This window comes from Macaca nemestrina, chromosome 9 (assembly GCF_043159975.1).
Source record: "Macaca nemestrina isolate mMacNem1 chromosome 9, mMacNem.hap1, whole genome shotgun sequence".
In the NCBI taxonomy this organism is placed as follows: Eukaryota; Metazoa; Chordata; class Mammalia; order Primates; family Cercopithecidae; genus Macaca; species Macaca nemestrina.
Window position 1 is genome coordinate 137,114,813 of NC_092133.1, and position 21,249 is coordinate 137,136,061.

A 21,249-nucleotide genomic window follows, 5' to 3' on the forward strand; every position below is an offset into this window, starting at 1 on the left:
CAGAACTCCCTATCCTATACCCATATAAAGCCCAGGCTCCACAAGCAGATGAGCAGACGAACAGAAGAGCAGAGGAGCTAACGAGCAGTGCAGCAGAGAAGGAGAGAAAAGAAGGAGTACCTGAACGTCGAGAGGAGTTTGACTGGGGGTGCTCAGAGAGATCAGCTGTGGCACAGCCAATCATTGGACCTTCCTTGATGAGAAGATCATTTTCCCACTCCATCCCCTTTCCAGCTCCCCATCCATCCCACTGAGAGCCACCTCCATCACCCAGTAAAATTCTCTCATTCACCATCCTTCAAATGTGTGTGTGTGTGACCTGATTCTTCCTGGATGCCAGACAAGAACCCGGGTAACAAGAGGGCATTGAGCTGGTTAACACTTAAGCTATCTTTGGAGGGCAAAGCTAAAGAAAGCACGATAGCACAGCCACTGGGGCTTTGAGAATTGAAGACACCCACTACTAGACACTACCATGGGGTTGGAACCCAAAAGCCCTTGCCCGGTTCCTGCACCTGCCCATCTGCATGCTCCCCTTCCCATAAGGGGTTTGAGTGCACACAGTGGCCGAACAGATGAGCCACACCCCTGTCGCACATCCTGCGATGGGGGTCAGGGAACTCTCCCATTTCACTACGTCATTTTAGAAAATGTTCGGGACTCACAAAGTCAGACGGGTCTCTGGTGCTTCCCTGGTCACCCACCTGTTGTCCTTCTACCCGAGTAGACTGCAGGCTCTTTGGGGGCAGCGTCCAGGAAGCTCCCAGGAGCTATACCCCCTCTGGAGTCTGCCTGCAGCAGCTGATCACTCACTTCCTTGCAGGTGAAGGATTTCATTTGCCATTAGACTCTGAAGAACAGAAATCCCAGAGGCTTTGTGAGCTAGGGGCAAACCCAAACACTGCCTCTTGGAAACATTTGCATTTCATGAGTTCCATAAAACATGTTCTTCCCTTGTCCCTCCACACCCCCACACTCCCAAAACTGTTCTTTCCCACTGCATTTCCATTAATAATTCCACATGTGAACTTTAATGAAAATGCATTCCATATGTTTCTGATGGATTTATATGTAACACAGAAAATTATTATGTAAGTTCCATTGAAGTCCAGGCAGTCTTCTGAACCTTTCCTCATGCCTCCTTCTCCTTCTTTAAAACAAGAAATTCAATGGTTGCCAAGATTACATTAAAGAATGAGTCCATGAAAAAGAACACATTAATGGCATTCACAGCAACCTGGATGGAACTGGAGACTATTATTTTAAGTGAAGTCACTCAGGAATGGAAAACCAAACATCATGTGTTCTCACTCATAAGTGGGAGCTAAGCTATGAGGATGAAAAGGCCTAAGAATGATATAATGAGCTTTGGGGACTTGGGGGAAAGTGTGGGGGGGTGAGTGATAAAAGACTACACACAGGGTTCAGTGTATACTGCTCGGGTGATGGGTGCACAAAATTTCACAAATTACAACTAAAGAACTTACTCACGTAACCAAATACCACCTGTTCCCCCAAAACCTATGGAAATAATTTTTTTTTAAATGACCCCAGTTTCCAAGTGGGCTTCCAAATGGGTCGGTTTACTTGCACCATCTCTGCTCCCACTCTGCAAGGAAATTGTGAACATGGTGCAATGCAGCTCTTTCATTGTGGGTTCCCTTTTACTCTGCGACTTCTCTGTCAGCGCTGTGCAGCTGTGTTTCTGTGAAAACAAGGGCACCAGAAAAGGAGAAAAACACTGTTTATGAGGCTGCTTAGATTGGTGAGTCACAGCATTTCAACAGCCCTGAGATATACACAGCTGACTACTTATGCAAATTTCAGACATCATGTTTGAACAAAAGGTTACATGGTAACATAACCTAGAGCCTTTATTACTAATGAGGCACTTATTTCCATTTGAATACAGAAATGTGTATTTTTTTTTTACTTTCTGTGGCTTCTCATAATTGTGTCTAATAATATTTAAAAAATTGGGTCTTTATCTCCACGAGGCATAGGCATCAGGCAGATTTCATGTTATTCCAGGCATTAGGAGAACATGCATCATTCTGATTTCTCCCCACTTTTCAGTGCCGTTCCAAGACGCTAAGCCTCAGGTGCGTTTTTGAAATGAGAAATTTCATTAACTTTTTTCACTTCCGAGGGCTGGCTGTTCTGGAGGCATGGTTTTCAAATGTATAGTAATAATAATAGTAAAGGAAGATGATTTTTAAAACTTAGCCATGTTCGGTTTTATTATGAATTATGTAAGACAAACTTGGCAAGATTAATAGCAGCTTTCTACCTGCTAGAGTGGTTTGTATTTTGGCACAACACAGAAAGTTAGAATTGACAAGAGGGAGAGTTTCTGAATGAGATCTGTATTTCCAGATGTGGGCCTTAATGCCACACTGAATTCTGTTTTAATAAATAAGATAAATGAGACAGACAGTTGAATATATAAATATGAAGACAAGTGACTTGAGTAAACCATAAGAATCAGTGAAAACTTGAGTTCGCACCAGTATGTTACACACACACACACACACACACACACACACACCCCTTCTCTTATTTGAATTAACCACTTCAAAGACTGAGATCGAATTTCAAACAATGGAGCCCAAGCCCAGCCCCCTTCTTTCAAATCTAAATTTAGCAAGTATCTGTCAATATTACACTTTTCTCCTTTGAAACTTGAAGACTTTGGGCATTTAAAAATCAACGTGTCAGCTGCAATGCTTCTGGGACAGAGGGGGTTTTTAAAGAGCATTTGTCAGCCCAGGAGTGAGTGAGTTAATCCATCCACCTGCCCCGACTGAGAGCAGAAGACACCGTTTATAGGACTGAAGCCAGTGGTGCTGGGTGCAAGCACTGAGACTGAGAATGGAAATGGGAGGACCAGGATTCAGGGGTGAAGTGGTGGGTTTGGACCCAGTAAAAAAAAAGTTAGAGGCCCCTCCAAAAATGCAGATGGGCCGAAAGTCTTCAGAGTGCATTGCCTGGAACCTCCTCCTGCACCGTCAGCCCTGGCAGTCCTAGTGACCTGGCTGTCTTCTCAGCCACCCACTAGGCTCTCAGGAAGGCTCTGGTTTAGAGTTTATGGGCACTTCAGCATCCCCCATCCTGACCCCGGCTTTAACAATTCTTGTCCTAGAAGGAGATGGGAAAAAGAGCTCAGCCTCTGTCTGGCTCATTGATTTGAGCATGGGTGCTGTGATAGTCTATTGTACGCATCAACTTGTCTGGGTCATGGGTGCCCAGATATTTGGTCAAACATTATATGAGTGTGTCCCTAAGGGCGTTTGCAATGAAATTAACATTTGAATCAGTAGACTGAGTAAGGTGATTGCCCTCCCAGTCTGGGTGATCCTCATCCAATCAGATGAAGGTCTCACTAGAACAACAGGCTGAATAGGAAAGAATTCTCTGTCTCTGCCCTCGAACTGGGGCAACAGATTTTTCCTGCTTTGGGATTCAAACAGATACAGCAGGTCTTCTTGGGTCTCAAGCCTGACAGCCTTCAGACTGAAACCACACATCAGTTCTCCTGGCTCTCCACCATGCCGACTGCAGATCTTGGACTTGGCCTCCACAATCATGTGAGCCAATTCCTTATGAATACATTTATTTACATGCACGTACACACACATGTGCACACACATGCACACATGCACACACAAACATGTACACACATATACACATCATGCACGTATACGTGCACACATAAAAACATGTATGCACACATATGCACATACATGCACACACACATACATGCACACACACACATACATGCAGACATATACGTCCTATTAGTTCTATTTTCCTGGAGAATTCTAATCAATACAGGTGTCCAAAAGACAAAAAACAAAAAACATGTGATCTTTACTACTAGAAAAATGGAAGTCATTTATGTAACTTACAGAAACCAAGTCCTTGTTCTCAGCCTTTAGGATCAGGCAGTCAGCTCCAACGTGAATAAAAGGAAGCAGAGCTATGGAAACCTGACACAGTGGGAAAAGATTTAGAGAGTAACACCACATTTTCCCTCTCCAGAGACCCTCTGCAGAGAGGCCTCCCCTCTAAGCCTTTCACACGGTGTCACTTTAATGTTCCTGAACAGGCGGAATAATGAGGATGATGTGGGCGGTCACTTCCCAAAGCAGGGACACCTGCGAGCGGTCCTGGCCACCAGGGCTGAAACCGGACCCTCCACGCAGGCAGAAGCACTCAGCTCAGGGACATCCTAGTCCTCTGGCCAGGGCGTGTGTCACGGTGAGGACTAACCCCGTTTTTTTGATTTGATCAAAAGGAGACATGCACACATCTCTGACCAGGTGATTTCCAAAGTAGATGCTGGCAGAGATATCATTTGGCTATCATGCAATGATTTGATTTTCAGTAGAAAGAAAGAATGATGGAAGGTAGGGAGGGAAAGAAGGAAGGAAGGAAGGAAGAAAGAAAGGAGGGCCAGCAGGAGGGAGAGAAGAAAAGGAGGGAAGGAGACTATTTCTAAATGTAAATGCACAAAGACATACCAATCTCTCACATATACTTGTTTTGTTTTGTTTTTTTGCAGAGAGGATCTCCCTGTCACTGGAGCTAAAGTGCGGTGGTGGGATCACGGCTCACTGTAGCCTCAACTTGCCGGGTCAAGCCGTCTTCCCACCTCAGCCTCCCAAATAGCTGGGACTACAGTCACGTGCCACCATGCCTGGCTGATTTTTAAATTCTTTTGTACACACAGGGTCTCACTATGTTGCCCAGGCTGGTCTTGAACTCCTGGGCTGAAGTGATCCTCTTGCTTCAGCCTTCCAAAGTGCTGGGATTACAGGCATGAGCCACCACACCAGGCTATCTCAGATATTCTTAAATTGCATTTCTCAAAGATTAGTTAAGACGAGAAACACTGGCGTGTTATCCTTATGTTATCCTCAGTCAAATGTCACATATATGTATTGACTCCAGTGTGGGAACACAAATTACCAGGGAGCACCTATTAATTATTTTCTTAATCACACGCTCGCTTTAATTTAAAATCCAGGCAACAACACCAAAGTGAGAGCCAAACAGGGCGGACAATGCTGCATTGCTGGAGATAAGGTGTCGTTCACAATCCCTTCCTAGCCGAGGAATTCTACTCCTAGGTAGAACGACCATTTCACCAGTTTTCCCATTTTTTAATTTCTGTTCACCCTCTCCTAGACCTTAATCCCAAAGGGACACATCCTGGCTTTGGCAACTTGAGTCCCCCTTCCCTCAAGGCCTTGTTCCACTATTCTCAATAGGACACTTGGCGGCTACTAGCATTGCACCTTCAGCTGGGGCAAAACCCTCTGTCTCCATGGTTCTTAAGCCATTTGTGTTTCTCATGACATTCCCAACGCCTGGGTGAGCTCCAGAATGACAGAAAAATAAAGCGTTAGGGCCCAAAATGACCTCCTATGACACTCTGTCTAAATCCTTTCTGTTACAGATGGAGGAAAAGAGACCTTAGGCTGTTCTCAGACTTCCATGGCTGGTGAGTGGCAATGTTAGGACTAGAAACCCAGTCTACTGGCTCTCCTCCACCCTCTGCTTTTTCTGCAATACCAAATATCCATGTGTTTGTGTGCCCAGAGTTCTCTCAAGGAATGGGCCATGGCAGAGGACTAAAGACACAGTGGATTAGTGCTGAGGCGGGAGGCTTTTTAAAAACTCGGTGTAAAAGTCTCATTCTGAGCCCTCTGTTGCAAGCATATTAAAGTCGTCTCAGTGTTCAGAATGAGGATGAAGTGCTGGGAATGGAGGAATAAAATATCACAAGACACTCAGTGTTGCCTCCTTGCAAGGGGCTCCAAGCAGGCTGAGTCCAGCCTAGAAAAATATGCAGACCTTGAGCTCAACACAGCAGGCGGGGTGACGGGTAGACTCCCTGCTTTCAGCTCTCCGAAACGTTTTCAAAAAACAAAATGAGCTTAAAAGAAATGAGTCCATGAGCTTAAGGGAAATGTAATAACCACCTCTCCTTTCTGTTCCTCTTTTATTGGGCTTTTTAGGGATTTGTGCTGGCAAGGAGACAAAGGTATTGTCTCCTTCTGTGGAGAGCAGGCGAGGAAGGTAACGTGGAGTCAAGGCAAACGCTGCCAATTAGTGAAATGCTGTTGAGTCCAGAGATTGTTGTTAATCTGCTTGCCCTGCTCCTTTGAGCCCTGGCAATTGCTTCGCTCTTTGTTAAATTCTTTTAAATTGGTGGAGACAATTGCAGTCATCAGACACTTCATACACACAAGTAATCCACTTCTGTCTCCCCCAGAGCACACATGCATGCACATACACACACCATGCACATCCGGTGTCTGGAATTGTGAGAGGAATGGGGAGCAAACTGTTCCCCTCTGGCCCAGTGGACTGGTGAACCCAGAGGCACCCTCAGCCACCACCAGGGCATCAGTCACACTGTCTCCTTTTCCTGGGCCCTTCTTTGATGGTATCTCTCTTCACTGATTTGACTTTGTAAGGTGACTCATCCCCTGAGCTTTTCTTTTTGTTTGTGTTGTTTTAGTGGGTTGTCTATTTGTTCTGTCTTTAAACCAATGAGCTATAAAGTGAATATTGGGACATGGGGTAAAGTCATCCCCCGTCGGTGGTGTTTAGCACGAGTCTAGACCCAGCAATGCCCCAGATACTCCATTGCTCAGCCATATCTGAGCTCAGAAGTTTGAAGCAGTCTTCACCTTTACAGGATTGGTGATATAGTTTGTCTGTGTCCTCACCCAAATCTCATCTTGAATTGTAGCTCCCATAATTCCCACATGTTGTGGGAGGGACATGTGGGCGATAATTGAATCGTGGGGGTGGGGTTTCCCCATACTGTTCTCATGGTAGTGAATAAGTCTCACGAGATCCGATGGTTTGATAAGGGGTTTCCCCTTTCGCTTGGCTCTCAGTCTCTTTTGCCTGCGGCTTGTAAGATGTGACTTTGCTCCTCCTTGCCTTCCACCATAATTGTTAGGATTCCCCAGCCATGTGGAACTGTGAGTCCATTAAACCTCTTTCCTTTATAATGACCCAGTCTTGGGTATGTCATTCAGCAGCATGAAAACAGACTGATATAGGTGACCTCCTCTCTTTGTCTCTGCCTTTCTCTCTCTCTCTCTTTTACTGTGTGTGTGTGTACAAGTGTGTGTGTACAAGTGTGTGTGTCTCTCTCTGCCTCTCTGCTTTTCTCCTATTAGAACTGTAGAATCAGTTGAGGCTCTTGCCTTGCCTTCTAAACAATGGAGGGATCCCATGGACTCCTGGGCTAAGCCCATCTATCTCAAAAGTAATCAGTCAGACTCTGGGCTGGTGGGTCACGGGCCCCAGTGGTACCACTAGCCCACCGGACCTCAGGTTCTCTAGGGTGGAGGGTGCCAAGCTGCTCCTTACCTCACCCAAAGAGCTTAGCTTTAGTCCAGAACTCTTTACATTCCTGTAATGCATACAACCAGATTCCTGGCTACAACTCCATGTATCCTGACCAGCGCCTTCAGCCTGGCTAACTCTGGTTTTGTTCTTTTTCCAATCTAATAAGATGTGTCATTATTGACGAACCAAGCAATCTCTCCTTTTTGCTGTCTTCCTCCATTAAATGTCATCCGTCCTTGCTAGCAGAAAGCATGCATTCACGTCTATACCTCTCTCCTAGAATTCCTTAGTTGGCTTTTCCGTCTGCTTCTGAACTGTAAGTCATTTGAAGGCAAAAGTTACATATTTCTTCTCCTTACGCCCCCATGCTGAGTGCCCAACTCATAGGAGAGGCTCACTCCTGAGTGTCTGGAAGAAGAAAGGCTAGAAACGGGGAAGTGTGGACAGATGCTGGTTGAGGAGGAGGAAGAGGAGGAGTTGAATGTGGTCCCAGCCATTTGGATGATGGAGACTTATCGGGGTGACTAAGTGGAATTGCCTTGGGCCGCTGTAGACAGGAGCCCAAGGCTGGAGGGAGGAGCTAGAAGCAGAAGAAGTGAGCATCATCAGCAGAGGTGAGAGCTGAGGAGCCGAGGAAAAGATGGCTCTCAGAGGAAAGAGGGAAGGGAAGGAAAACGGCAAGTACAGATCCTGCAGGATTGTCTGATTCTTGCTCCCACAGAAGAAGGACAAGTCAAGGAGGATGCAGCAGAGAAGGACTGTCCCGTCCATGCGTGCGGGGTCTGACCTAGACACAGAAATCATAGGTAGAGCTAACGTTTATTGAAAATGTATTCAATTATGTGTGCTACATATTGTTCCAAGTGCTTTATGTCTGTTATTATTTCAGTTAATCCTTCCAACAACTCTCTGTGGTATGAGTTTACAGACAGAGATGAAGCTCAGGGAGTTTCAATATGCCCAGAACCATATACACCCCTGGGGCGCTCCACACCCTCTCCCCTGGCATCTTCTCACCTGTTTTAGTCACTGAATTGATTTCTATAATCAACTGATCATCCTATTTCAATGGATTCACAGAAATATCTTAAGAAATCCTTTTTGATGTTCTAGCTGTTACTTTCTTCGGGCAAATCTGAAAGCCAAACATGAATGCAATGACTGTTTGTATCTGGAAGAAAAATAATCTATTTACATTGCATTCGTTATTCTCTGGTCACCAGGGAGAGACAATGTTCAGGCAAAACAAGAACTACACCCAATTAAGGGACATGCTTCCTTGAATGTCCAAGGCCATGAGTAATTGAAACCCTCCAGCCAGCACAGAGGCAGCTCAGAGCAGGGTTGCTTAGTACATAAATAAGGCCATGGCACCTGCTTGGATAACATACTCTCTGTGGCTTCAATTGCCACTGCTTTCTTTAGAATCTTGATTGCAAGAAGAACAGGGCTTTTCTTTAGTCCAGGGCTGTGATATAATTTTAAAAAACAGAAATGTATTTGATCTTTGTCCCTGATTCCTGGCACAGGGCTTCGAAAACCTTGGCATTTCCTGAGTGATAGGAGTGTCTTTTGTCACTCGTAACAAGCCCTTGTCACCAGATTATATATGAGTTTAGCTAACGAGGTGACTCAGTGGTTCTTAGATACTTTCAAGGGAAGGCTTGGTCATGTCAGAAAAATCCAACATGAGATTAAAGGTTTGGAACTCTCAGTGCCACTCTCTGACCTCAGGGGAGGGGAGAAGAGCTAGAGACTGAACTTAGTCACCAATGGACAATAATTTAATTAATCATGCCTGCATAATGAAACCTCCATAAAAACCCTGAATAATGGGGTTTGGGGGGCTCCCTGTGGGAAATACATTCATGTCAGAGGGTGGTGCACCCTGGCTCCAGCCAGAGTAGGGGCAGAGGGTCCTGCACGCCTCCCTTGCCCTGGACTCTGCCCAGTGCTTATCTTTCACTTGGTTGTTCCTGAGCTGTAGCATTTACAATCAAACTGTAGCTGTAAGCACAGCGCTTTCAGTGAGCTCTGTGTGTTGCTCTGGCAAATCACCAAGTCTGAAGTGGGGGTCATGGGAACCTCCAAATCTGTAGTCAAGGCGGCAGAAGTGGGGATACTTTGGGGACTGACACTTGCTTCTGGTATCTAAAGTGGGGACAGTCTTATAGAACTGTGCCCATCATTTGGGGGATCTACACTAACTCCAAGTACTTAGCGTCAGAATGGAATGAATTGTAGGACACCCAGTTTGTGCCCAGAGATTTGGTGCTAGAACATAGAGGCCGTCAAATGAAGGATGATGAGGTTCATAAATTTGGAAAGGAGAGCTTTATTTCTCATGAAGGGCTGCAGCCTGTGGGGTGGCCATTCTGACAGGCTGGGAAGCAGAGCCTCTGGTTAGAAGACCAGAGTAGGCACGTCCAGAGTGGGAAGAATAAGAAAGGGATTTATGCTGCACAGGTGGTCCAATCTCCATCTTCAATAAGCCATAGGAGGAGCATGAGTATCGTGAAAGGAGAGACATGCACACACAATTGAGCTTCATGCCTCTTCATGAGTGATATGTTCAAAACATGGCAGCATTAGCACAATCTGAGGGTGGAATTTTCAGCCTCTGACTTTAAAAGGTGAAGCAGAGGGCACAAAAACCCTCACTGGGTGTATTAGCCTGTTTTCATTCTGCTAGTAAAGACATACCTGCGACTGGGAAGAAAAAGAGGTTGAATTGGACTTACAGTTCCACTTGGCTGGGGAGGCCTCAGAATCACAGCAGGAGGCAAAAGGCACTTTTTACATGGTGGCAAGAGAAAATGAAGAAGCAAAAGTGGAAACCCCCAAAAACCCCATCAGATCTCATGAGACTCATTCACCACCACGAGAACAGCACAGGAAAGACTGGCCCCCATGACTCAATTGCCTCCCCCTGGGTCCCTCCCACAACACGTGGGAATTCTGGGAGATACAATTCAAGTTGAGATTTTGGTGGGAACACAGCCAATCCACATTACTGGGCATCCTCTGTAGACTGGCCAGAACCACTCTGTGGTCAGTGGTCTCTTATCAGGAAGGAGTGCTAGTCAGTTGTGTCAAAACTGCAAAAAGAGAGGCACAGCATCTGCCATTCAGTTGAAGTCAGGAGTGGAGTCTTTGCAAAAGGCTGCTTTCTGGTCAGCCTTTAGGAGAGAACGCCTAATGGTGGAGGCTATAATGAGGTGTGTCCAACCACGCATCCCATCATGGCTGGGAACTCAGTTTTCAAGGTCTCACTGGGATCCCTTTGGCCAAGAGGGGGTCCGTTGAGTTGGCTGGGGTTTAGAATTTTGTATCTCAAGGCTAAGATGGAATGGACAGTGAATATGTATTAAAACGCAGCTCAGCATGGTGGAAGTACACACATGAATGGCAGGTTAGTAAACTTATTTACAGTGTGTTCTCCATTTGCTTGCTGGGAACCAAATAAGATTTGCTAAGGCTCCTTCTGGAAACCTTTGCTGACCCACCAAGCTCGCTAAAGGCAACCTCTCTGGGCTCCCAACATACACATCTCTCCTTGCACATGTCTTGTGAGATATCCCAGCTGACTTATTTATGAGTACTCTCCACTCACTGATTCTCTATCTGATTCATTTATTCATCCACGCAGCAAACATTTTATATATACTAAGGCTACAGGAATAAATAAGACATGACCTCCATCCCTAAGTGGTGAGATATCTGATTCTCAACTGATTCTCACTGACTCCCCTCAGTTGATCTCAACTGAGGGCAATTTGGCCCCCGGAGGACATTTGGCAACATCTGGAGACACTTTTGATTCTCACAACTATGCAGGGGATGTGGGCCAAAGCCTAGGATCCTGCTCAGCATTTTACAATGCACAGACAGCCCTCCAGGACAAGGAATGATCCACTCAAATGTCAGTAGTATTGACATGGAGAAACTCTGGGTGTCCACTGGACTGTGAGCCACTTAGGGATGGAAGTCATGTCTTATTCATTCCTGTAGCCTTAGTATATATACAATGTTGACTGCATGGATGAATAAATGAATCAGATAGGAAACTAGGACACTTCTCTCTGACAACTCTAAGAAAGGTTGGTTTTGCTTGTGCACAGGCAAAGTTAACACTGGGAATATTAACATCTTAACACCTTTCCATGAAGTGGATTAGGGTCAGTGCTTCAGGGCATAGTCCAGAGTTCCCAGAGAGCAGGCATTAGGAAGGGTCTGGAGTGGACTGAATAAGGAAGTGTAGTGCAGTGGGGAGAAAGGGGACTTTAGCATCAAATGGTGACTGACATAGTTTTTGGTATTAACAGTATAATATTGAACAAGCGGGTCTTCTGATTCTGTCATCTATAAAATGGTAATAAGCATACATATTGTTTTAAGAAATAAATAGCCAAAAGATAGAATCAACCCAAATGCCCATTAATAGATGAATTGTTAAACAAAATACGGCGTATCGTGGTATATACATACAATGGAATATTATAGAGTCTTTAAAAGGAAGGAAATTCTGACACCTTCTACAAGATGGATGAACCTTGGGGACGTTATGTTAATTGAAACAAGCCAGTCACAAAAGGACAAATACTGCATGATTCCACCTATATTAGGGACCTAGTGTAGTCAAATTCATAGAAACAGAATATCAAACGGTGGTTGCCAGGGGCTGGGGGAAAGGGAAGGGAAGGAGTCAGTGCTTCATGGGGGCAGAGTTTCAGTTTGGAATGACGCAAAAGTTATGCAAATGGATGGTGGTAATGTTGCATAACAATGTGAATGTTCTTAATATCACCAAACTGTACACTTAAAATGACTAAAATGGTCAATGGTCAATTGTATGGATGTACATTTCACCACAGTAAAAGAAAAAAAGAAAATGCCTGGCATACAGTAAGGATTTATCACTCTTCCTCCCTTTCCAAGAAGAATGTGTTGCCCATGAGACTTCTAGTTGATCTTAAGATGAGGAACCAACAGAGAGTATCTGCAAGTAAGGGATGGGTGCATATGGACACAGATTTGATCAAAAAGAAACATTTCAGACTCATCCTTCCTTTTGAACTTTTTTTTTTTTTTTTTTTTTTTTTTTGAGATGGAGTCTCTCTCTTTCACCCAGGCTGGAGGGCAGTGGCGCGATCTCAGCTCACTGCAACATCCACCTCCCAGCTTCAAGTGATTCTCCTGCCTCAGCCTCCCAAGTAGCTGGGATTACAGACACCCACCAACATGCCCTTCTAACCCAGTGTTCAACTCCCTGCAAAACTTTCCCAGAGCCATCTGAAGCCCATGGCATTCTGTTCCAAGATGAGTTAAATGAGAAGCAAAGGCTGTAAAGGACTAATGCAGTCTATGTAACTAGAAATAAATTATTGTCTACGTGGAAACTATTCTTTCCTGATCAGCTCTGCCAATGTGTTATCCAGAAAAATAGTTTAATCACTCAATCTCTCTTCCTCTTGGGTACTAGTAATAGACTATATTGGACAAAATTCAGACGACTAAAAGCAAAAGGAGAGAAGCAAATATGTAGTGATCAGGGTATTAACATTTGCAGACAACCCCTTACTCACAGGAGTGAACGTTCACTAAGGCTATGCTAAGCCAGATGTTGCCCTCTGTGTAGGATTTCATTTCATACCCAGACAACTCTACCTGGAGGGACTAGCATCATACCCATTTTAAAGATGAGGAAACTGAAGCTCAGGAAGATAAGGAACTTGCTTCAGGATATTACTAGTGAGGGGTGGAGCTAGAATCTGAACCCAGGAACCTCCATATTACACTACCTCCCCCTGTTTTTGAAGACAATTATTTCTGTCTAAAACAATGTCTATCCTGTAGACCATAAGCTCTGTATAGCATAACTCATAATTTGGTGAGTTCCTCAAAGAATTTGTTGAATCATTGAACACTATTGTTATTCCACTTGTGCTTTGGACCTAGTCTTGAGTTCACACAGGCATGCAAAATATTGAGCTAAGTGACATATCCTGGAACGGAGGAGGTGTGGTTAACCATGAGATAGGCATCTGTCAGTGTCCCAAAGCCTGACCCAGCTCTCTAAAGGATGGCCACTACTGTACACGCACCCTCACCCCACCTGGACCTTGCCTTGAGTCTGCTGGGATTTATAGGAGGGATTACCAACCATCCCTTGCAGTTCACTGGTCAGAACATTTTCTACCAACATCACCACCCCCATACCCACCCCCACCTTGGAATTGCACGGGATTTATTCCCTGCCTTCCACATGTGCTCAGATAATACACAAAGCTCTTTCTCTCCAAAGGTTAGGAAACATTAGGAATGGTAATTCAGTTCAGATAATAGAGCATCTGAAATTTTATTTTATCTGCCAATACTGATGATTTATACAAACTCAGGGAAGATTCTTATCCCATCGGTACCTCATTTTCCACTTAGAAAATTGAAATTTTAGCACAAACTGCTATTAATCTGGAATCTAACCAACCGGAAAATTCATTACCAAAATGTTTTTAAAATCAGCAGTTGGGAAGAGCAATCAGCCATAAGAAGACCCAAGATCAAACCGAGTGCTCAGGTGCTAAGGGGGAAGATTATGATTCCCTGTTTTCTTAAGTGTTTTTATTTTTTTATTGGAGAATGCCCATCATTCCACAGGGTGCAGGGTGGAGGCAGGAGGTTGATATGAAAAAACCCAGGAAACATGGAGCAAGTCTAGGAAGAAGAAAAGTATTCACAGGAAGGAAGAGATGAAGAAAAGAGAGAAGTCTGGGTATACTCCATTTGACATTAGCCAAAAGACTGAAAAGTGATGAGAAATCCAAGTGCTAGAAGCAAACTGAAGGAAATGGAGGAGGAAGGAAGTAACTGAAGACAAAAGAAAGTAGTCAATAATCTAAATGAGACAAATCTAAATGAGGCAAATGAAAGCTGGAGAGTATATTATTATATCAGCCAAAGCATCTCCAATTGGGTATAATGGAAAGCAAACAGGAACAGCTTAAATGAGAGGCTTGGCCTCTAAGCAAGTGCCAATATCAACGCAGCCTGGAGAAAAGGCGGAAGTAGGAGAGCTTAATGCAAACCTGTGCTGAGGTCTCACTTGTGTTTCTTGGCATCAAGATTCACATAAGCGCCAGGTGTAGAGACTCACAGCTATAATCCCAGCACCCTTCTTACAGGTAGACAGGCATGAGTGGGGCAGGCTCTCCCCCTACACACTAGGAATGTCGGTTGGTGGTTTGGCAATTATCACATTGTCTCTCTGAAGGAAGTCATGTACACAGAGGTCCATTTCCAAGATAAAGTGCCTTGAATTGGCTTAGGTCAGCAAACTACATAAGAAACAGGATATACTAGGCCTCTGCTTGCCCTACTTGAATAGCCAATGCTTGCTTGTCAGCCTTCCCCTTCCCTGCCTTCCCCCCTCCTAGTTGCCCTCACCTAAACCAAAAAAGTTTAGTCTAAGAGGAAAGTCGACTGCCCTGCAAAATAGCTTGTTTTGTCTGTTCTTATCAGCCGGCCCAGCTACTTGGGTCATAAGTCAAATACTTGAAGAACCCCTGAGCTAACTAGGATTGCAATGCATTGCGGGCTGCAACAAAATATAACAAGACAACCCCCAAAAAACAAAACAAAGCACCTGAAGCTCCTATTCAACAATCAATAGGCGATGTCCGGGAAGACTGTGACCCCATAGCACTCAGTCTATGAGGAACCTGAGGAGGGACCTGTGTACTAGGGAATAAATTGCTTGTTGAAACTGTGCTGGGTGTGCCTGCCCTATCAGACACCCAATCTTGTAAGACCATCATTAAAAGTCTCCCTTTCACTGTTCTCCGGGTCTCTGAGTCCATTCCTTGGGTTTGGATGGGTGAGCTTCTTTCTCACACTCTCTAAAAAGGGTAACTCAGCAGCACCAGGGAGAAGCCATTTCCTGATGGTCCACACCTGTTAACATCAAAATATTAATTGAAAGCAGACCCCAGGGAGAAGGAACTCCTTGGCATGCACATTAAAAGACAAAAATTGGTGATGATTTCTGGGAGCACACTCTACCAGAAAAAGGAAGAAAGAATCAGATGGGCATGGGGACAGCTTCCTAAACACACTGCGCATGCTTAGTTTCTAGGGGTAAGGAAAGCACTGCGCATGCTTAGTTCCTAGGGGTAAGGAAAGCACTGCGCATGCTTAGTTCCTAGGGGTAAGGAAAGCACTGCGCATGCTTAGTTCCTAGGGGTAAGGAAAGCACTGCGCATGCTTAGTTCCTAGGGGTAAGGAAAGCACTGCGCATGCGGGAAGCCCAGCCTAAGGGAAGAATCACGGGAAATCATCTTTTCTCTCTTGGACCTTCAGGCGCCCATTTGGGTCGCTTCCAAGCCGATTTTCCGTCCTTTCCTGTTCTAAAGCCTTTTAAAATAAACTTCCACTCCTGCTCTGAAACTTGCCTTGGCCTCTTTTTCTGCTTTATGCCCTTCAGTCAAATTCTTTCTTCTAAAGAGGTGAGGACTGAAGTTGCTACGGAGCCGTAGGGATAGGCCACCAGTAACTCAGGAGAACTCAGATCTCTGTTTCTGGTAAGAATTTGAGATACTGAGGTGGGAGGATCACTTGGGGCGAAGAGGTCCAGACCAGCCTGGACAACATGGAAAGACCCCATCTCTCCAAAAAATAAAAATATTAGTCAGGCATAGTTGCAGCTATTTGGGAGGCTGAGGCAGGAGGATTGTATGAGCCCAGAAGTTGGAGGCTACAGTGAGCTATGATCAGACAACTGCACTGCACCGTGGGTGACAGAGTGAGACTCTGTCTCGAAAGAGAAGGAAAGAGAGAGAGAGAAGATTCATGTATTCATATAGGAATATTCCCTGGGTAAGCCTTCATTTTCAGGTGGTCACTGTGGTCCAATGGACTTGAGACTGAAGACCAAGTCTTGGGCCCGACTGCGTCTCTTATTACCTGTGTAATCATGAACAAGTTACTAACTTCAGATTCGATTGCTTTGTCCTTAAAGTGGAAGTATGCCTATTTTATTGGAGTTGTTGTGAAAGCCAAATTAAATTTGTGAAAATATGTAACTTATAGGTGACACACAGAGGCACTCAGGAAATGTCAACATTATCAGGCTGACGGTTTGCCTGTGCCTAAGTTAGCTGTTGCCAAACACCGTTCAGTACGTGTGGCTTTCAGTGAACAATCAGAGAATCTCTGGTCTCTGGCACAAGCAAAAGATTTACATTAGGGAGTGCAATTGACTGGCTGGCCATGTGTGCTTTCTGAAGGATGGTATTTTAAAACGGGAACAAGTGTATTGCATGCAAGATACATTTGGTGAAAAAAAATATTTAGACTACGAAACTGCAGAAAAAGCTTGTGAATTTTTTAGAAATGTAATTGCACAACATGGCCTAACTCCAAAACAATTTGAAAGGCAGATAAAAACAGTATGTTTTGGAGATACTTGCTGAAATTTATATGAATCCTATTCCTTGTCTTAGGGCTACAGGCTCAATAAAATAAAACTGTTGGGGTGTGAAAACCAGGACTGTCCTGGAACTGGTGCAGCACACATGAACTTGTTGCTCACAGAAGCCGAGTAAACTATGTATAGTCAGAGATACTAGTTTTCCTGATTTGTTTCATACGTATACTTCCAGCGAAATCACAATTTTAAAGCACAGGTTAGACTTAAGTAGAATGCTATGTAGATTTCACACTGGAAAGCAGGATTATTATCTGAAATACTTTCTCCATCTCCCTACTTGCCATTAATATATGTCATTGATTCAATCTCTGTACCCAGATGTTATCCGAAACATAGGATTTATGATTACAGAAACTACAGCACAAAAAAGTTGATCAATCAGAACATTTTTTTTTATCTTGCCTGAACACAGGGTGTTTTAAAAGGTTTTTGAGCTTCAAATTCTATTAGAAAGAAAACGAAGACAATTCGGTGTTATTTTGCAAAAGTGTATTCTAATAAATAATCTGAAGACTTTTACCTTTCAACCAATCCCTCAAGTGAATTCAATTAATGCAGGAGTCAATTTCCAGTGATAGAATTTTTAATCAAGCAAGTTTCAGAGCATTTTTTCTGAATAATCAGTACAACCACAAGCCAATTTCCTATGATGATATGTTAGTTTGAAACTAGACTTTATTTGCACTACATGAAGCAAAGCTAGGGCAGGTAGGACTGTGCATTTTATCCAATAGTGTTAAATAATTGGAAACCAGCTTACCAGTGACTCCCAGTTGGGAGTTACTATTAATATAATTTCCAGCCAGCTCTTTGGGAGTTCAAAGCTGAATATATACATATACGCTTGAATATTTTCCACATGTAAGACTTGTTTCTTTGAAATGTGATAGGACATGAACTTCACTAAATAGAACCTCATGACTTCAGAGAAGATTAAGAAATGAATTCTTTTTAATTGATGTTGAGTTTCATGACTCAAAGATACCCTTATCCTCCTGACTTGAAAACACACTATCATTAGAAGCGGAAATTCACAATAGAAAAAAGCAAAAATAAAAAAATTCCTTTTATCATTTATTAATTATATTGTTCTCTGTTCAGCAACAGAGAGATATGTACAGAAGCCACAAAAGCTCTAGATAATTACATTTTCCAATTACAAGAGATTTAGTTTTTGAGACTATGACATTAGAATATTTCAGAATGAGTCTTCAGTTTAGAACCAGGGTTATTATTCTTTTTATATCGGATTACTTTATGTGTATTTCTATGTTGCTTTGAAGGATTCCTGAGTAATTTCTATGCATGTGTCACAGGTTTTTTTTCTTGTCACGCCTTCCTGGCGTCTGACTTGCCCCCGCCACTGCCCCAATTAACCACTCGCGCCCCTGGTCTGGATTACTGGGTCTAAATGGCACAGGTGTTCGGCTTTTATCCCAATTACCCTTGAAAGGATAGGAAGAAAATATTGGAAATCGTGTCCCACATGGGGTCAAGGCTGCCATGAGCTTAAGGCAGGAAGTTAAGTAAACACTAGAGACCAAAGGACCAGAGGCCATGGCAAGGCCCAGTTGGAACAAATAAGTCACAGAGAATTCGTCTGAATTAATTCCAGAGACAACACGTCTCCACCTGCAGAAACTTCTTACACGTTCCACACGGCATTCCTAAGGTTTGGTGCCATTTAAGGGAGCTGGATTGAGGTGCAGCCACCATCTCCTCCTGGGCACCCTCCATGCAGCCGTGTGAACCAACTCTATCGGCAACAAGAACGCACCTTGGGCCTCTGCACGCCGACCTGTTACTTTATGTAGTTATAACTGTGACTTTCTTTATGCAACGTTGCTTTTATTTATTTATTTATTTGAGACGGAGTTTCACTCTTGTCACCCAGGCTGGAGTGCAATGGCGCAATCTCTGGTCGCTGCAACCTCCGCCTCTGGGTTCAAGTTACTCTCCAGCCTCTGCCTCCCAAGTAACTGGGATTACAAGCGCCCGCCACCACGCCCAGCTAATTTTTGTATTTTTTAGTAGAGATGGGGTTTCATCATGTTGGCCAGGCTGTTCTCAAACTCCTGACTTCAGGTGATCTGCCCGCCTTGGCCTCCCAAGGTGCTGGGATTACAGGCATGAGCCTCCACACCCGGCTAGGCAAGCTTTAGATTGCTAAACTTGGGGCCATTGCACAGAATAAATAGAAAACAATAGATCTGAGCAACAGAACCTGAACCAGAGGGGAGTCTGAGCTGTGTGCCTCTGGTACCGTTCACTGATCCAGCTCTATCTTCTTCATAAGGGAGAGCAGTGGCTCCTCCTGGCCCAGACCCCACACTCACCTGTGAGATGAAACTTATCCCCAGCCAGGGCACAGTGCGGAGGCAGGGATGGAGATGCTGGTTGGCATTGGGGATACTACCCTCACCATTGCCAAAATAAGAAGCGGTGAGGTATTTCTTTGCAAGCAGTTTTTTAAAGGTATGTTTTGAAAGGCATTTTTTGGAAGTGAGATGTCTGATCTGCTTAGGGGAACTAAAAAGACAGAAGAAACTATAGTTAGAAATAAAATGTTGAGAGAGAAAGAGGCAGAGAGAGTGTGCCGGTCAATCAGATTTCCAAAAGTCAATCAGATTTCTAAATCCTTTAGTCATTTGGCTGACAATATCTAAGGATCAATTACATGCATGACAGAGTCAATACAGGATTTAGAAATTGCTTAAGAAATTAACAACAACAACCCGATCCGGGCTGCAGTGGAGTCTGAAGCCCCACAGTTGGTCTGTCTTATTCCCTGGGGTTCCCATCCCAGCCCTTACAGAGTTCCCTGGTCCCCACACCCTCTCCTACCCCAGGCCTTGCAGGACTGCAGGAGATTATTTAGGCAGCTGAATCAAGATGCTGACTTCAGCACTGTAAAACCCGGCTAGCAGGGAGTCCAAGCGTAAGGGCTGCTTTGCTGACAGTTTTACAAGCTTCAGTAAACGCCAACGGCCCCCTCTTCCTTTCTTTGTGTGGCTTGAATTTCGGGGTCTTGCAGGCTGGAGAGTGGGGGATCTGTGGTCGGTGCTGGGAGGCTCACAGAGGAGCTACCCAGATGAATGAAAGCACAGCACCATCCTGGAAAGCACCGTCTGTTGTTCATCCAATTGCATCCGGGCTACTTCCACACCGGCACGTAGAGGACATTGTTTAAAAGCTGGAGGAAGACAGACCAGCATTTCCTGCTATTGTCTTGTCTTTTAAACGTTGACTCCAAGAAATGGAGTGCCCAACATTATGCAATAACAGAAACACAGACGAAGGTTTTATGCAGAATTTTCAAGAAGCAGAAATATTTCCCATCTTTGCTCACATTCCAATAAGAATAAACACTCACATTGCTGTGCACATGTGAGCATGCACATACACACAGCCCGGATCATTCTGTCAGGCTGGGCATGTTCAGCATGTGGAAGTTAATTCAGCTGAACGAGTATGCCCATGCTGCTTTCAGCACGTTTAACTTGTAAAATATGAAAACTACAGAACCAACTGGTGGGCACAGGCCTATGGTGAGCACCCGATGCAGAGGCCTCTGCCTACAGAGCCCCTTCCCAGGCACAGGGTCACCCCACAAGGGCTAATGTAACACAACTGGTACCAGGTGCTGCAGAAAGCCCTTACCAGCATTATCTCACTTAATTAGCACACAGAAATGCATGCACCTTCTAAAACATTACTTTTTAGGTATTTTTATTTTGCTGTCTTTTGTGACAGATATTGTGATTTAGAAAGTTGAAATAATGGCCAGAGCTACTAAGTGACAAAAGTCCATTGGAGCCCACAGCTCAAACACTGTTTGTATTTATTAGTTATTGCTGCAACAATGCAACATCACAAATCACCCCAAAACCTAATGGCTAAAAGCAACAACAACTTATTCTCATGTGTACTGGCTCTGTTCTGGGTAACACATTCTTTTCCTAGGACCCGTGAGCTGGCTGAGCAAGTTCTTCTGATGGCAGTGGCAGATGCACACATTGGCAGCTGCAAGTGGAGATATGCGGACCCCCGGTCTAGCCTTGTAGCCGGTGCACCACCTCCTTCTCGTTCTGTTGAGCAAGGAAAAGTCACACAGCCAACCCAGAGTCAAGGAGACTGAGGGAGGAAGTTCACTTCCCCCATAGGGGAGGAACTGAAAAGTCACTGGGCAAAAGGTGTGGACAGGTAGGGTGAAGAATCGGAGCTAATGCGTAACATAACTCCTCTGTTCTTAGCCTCTGCATCATCCCCCTGGAATTCTGCCTGTGAGCTGACATTTCTGGGAGCTTCATTAATTCATTCTCGAGTATATTAATTAATGCTGAGAGACAAAAATAACTGAGTGGTTAAGAACACTGGCTTTGGCGGTGACA